We start from the raw sequence: 2,884 nt of genomic DNA, 5'->3' as shown, positions 1-2,884 counted from the left end.
CCATATTTAGCTGGAAAACCTCTTCCTTTTCCTTATTCCTAAATTGTTGTCCTTAATCTTTTTGCTCTATGACTCCCAGATCGCAAATGCAGGAAATCCAGAGTTCATTTTTAGCTTTACTTTGTCATCACCCGTGGTGGAGGTCACTGTCATGTTGACTTTCCAGCCTACGATACATCTGTAGCCCTCTCAAGGCAAGCTTTGCCTGACTTCTATTGTCTGTCAAACCGTCAGTTTTCAGGACATCCAGAAAGAGATGAGGATCAGGGAAGAAAGTATGGTGTGCCAAAAGAAACCCAGAAAGATCTCATCCTTGGAGAATATGGGATTTAGGCCATTGGGGAAGGCAATCTAGGCTCATGATATTTTATTTCATGTGAGTGTGTTCTGAAAAAGACAGAAGAAGAGGAAGTATAGAAAGAAAAGAAGAAATACCACATCATAGCAGGAAATGATAATCTTGCAAAATTAAAATAAATGGGAATGAAAAACACCAGGCAAATATTTGGGGCTGATTACAGAATTTATTGGAACAGTTTTATCTAATTGCCATGAAATTCAATAGCAGTTATGTGTCTTCTTAAATAGGTACCAAATTAACTTTGTGGAATGCACTATTAGATTAGCATAGTAAAGAGTCTACATATATATTCAATATTTATTGTCTGTTGATGTTGTAATTGGCAGGAAAGGAACTTACTGACATCTGGCTGCAGAGAGAGGCAAAGAGAATTAGCATGAAGGGCCTGTGATAAAGGTGAGGTGTTTCTGGAGCTGGAGTTAACCAGAGTTCAGGACTCTACCATTACAGCCAGGAGGCATTTGGCAAATCAAGGAAATAGATCCTTGGCTTGGAATAATGGGCAAATCTAATTACCTCTAAATCTTTATCTCTCCTCATCTGTAAGGTAGGGAAAATAATAACACCCAACTCTTGGGATTATTGTGAGGGTTAAATATCTGAAATATAGTAATTGCTCAATAAATATTAGTTGTTGCTATTATTTGTCTTAGCAGGTTCACTGTTGTTGGGGTTATAATTGTTATCATTGTTTGTTACATGAAGTACTAAAAGTAACCTGAACAGTGAGGGTGACTTATGGCAAACAGAAGAAGTAGTCTCTGGCCGAGGTCTAACTGCATCAGCCTTTAAGGAGAGGAAACAAAGGTTACTGAAAATTATAGGACCATATCCAGAGAGAAATTTGTAATCTAAAGTTTCTCCTTTGGTGGATTTTTGTTTGAAAACTAAATATCTGCCTCCCATAACTCACCATACCTTTGTCTATTCTATGGAGACTGTCGTTTTGTTCAGTGACAAATTTCCAATGACTACAACAGTGCTGGCACATAATAGGTGCTTAATAAGTAGTTGTTGAATGAATGAATTAATGAATGGGTGGATAGATGAATGAATTTAGTGGAAGAGCTTAGTTGCTGTTCTGAGCATCAGAAACTCATGTATCATGATTACTTACAGCTTAAAATATTGAGAGGATATGGGTTGGCAATTACATTTCTTTGATTGGGGGCTGTACTATAGTTTTTTCTTTTTTAAAAATCAGTGTTTTGGCAGCTTCTATTATATGGTGTTAGATGATGAATAGTTTCTTGCAGAAAGGTCACACATGGCTCCTGCATTTAATGAAATAACAAGCCCTTCATTACACTGCTGGATTTTTAGAGTGTTTCAAAATTAGAGAAATAAAAATGAGCCTTTGCAAGGCTGTACCAAAAGTGAAAAGTTTGAGGATGAGGCCAGAGCAATCTAGTCTTAGGTTTGTGTATATGTGGGAACTAGAGCCCTACACACACAGGAGTTTGTGCTGCAGGGGGAGCGAGGATGCCAGCTGTCTTCCCAGAGGGTTGTGGCTGAGAGAGGGTTCCACCATGGCAGGCCTGACTGTTGAGACTGTTTGTTGTAGAGTAGAATGTTCCCAAAGTAATTAAAGAATAAGGATAAGGAATGGTAGATCAGATAAAGGTGGCAGTTTGGAGAGGACTCAAACTCTGGGTTGAGAGGGAGGAAATGACCAAAAAAAAAAAAAAAAAAAAAAAAAAAAAAAAAAAAAAAAAAAAAAAAAAAAAAAAAAAAAAAAAAAAAAAAAAAAAAAAAAAAAAAAAAAAAAAAAAAAAAAAAAAAAAAAAAAAAAAAAAAAAAAAAAAAGACTAGACAGGAGAATTAAGAATGGGGAGCTTATCTAATGGATGTGGGTAAGTTACCTATGAAAAAGGAACAGGGCAGCACATGGCTTAAAGGAACAGTTTGCTTGCATATTCTAGGTTAGTACCATTTTTTTCAAAATGAGGTCCATTGTAGGGTCCCCTTGAGGAACCCAAAACTGATCTAAACATGCCAGGTTTTGGTCGGGAGCAAGGTCTCTGTGAGTGCGGGGCATTGTGTGGGTCAGGTCACCCCCTACGACTGGTGCCATGTCCGGGCACCTGTGCACCACGCTCATTTTAGGCGTCTTTGTCTCCCTGATCTGCACAACCTTCTACCCATCTACTTCCATCCCCTGATGAGGTTGGAGGAGTAACAAAGGAACAAGCCATACATTGGGCTGGTAGTGTTCAAGAAAATGTGCAATCACCAGTGTTAAAAATGTGGTCTGATTCATTTGGCAGGAAATGAGAAGGCTGTCATCAACTCTGATTATGAAAGTAGATGTCTTCATGCTATTGATTCTGCATTGAGTACAATAAATCACCTCACTGTAGAACAAAGGCTGGAGAAGAAAACTCTGTAATGCCATAAATAAGAGTACTAGTAATAAAAGACTGTGCACAAGGATTAATATTTCCCTTCATAAATACCAAAAGAACCCTGGAATAAATTACACCATTTAGGAAAATTTTCAGGATTCATTTGGTTTGCCAAAAA

General features: G+C 37.7%; 1 pseudogene; it reads left to right on the top strand.

The window, feature by feature from the left end:
- Positions 1-2,433: 2,433 nt before the first annotated feature.
- Positions 2,434-2,635, top strand: LOC103584539 (annotated as a pseudogene).
- Positions 2,636-2,884: the final 249 nt, after the last annotated feature.

The sequence above is a fragment of the Galeopterus variegatus genome, unplaced genomic scaffold (assembly GCF_000696425.1).
Source record: "Galeopterus variegatus unplaced genomic scaffold, G_variegatus-3.0.2 Scaffold200, whole genome shotgun sequence".
NCBI lineage: Eukaryota > Metazoa > Chordata > Mammalia > Dermoptera > Cynocephalidae > Galeopterus > Galeopterus variegatus.
The sequence above is the reverse complement of the archived record's forward strand: the minus strand, read 5'-3'. Positions and strand labels throughout refer to the sequence as shown.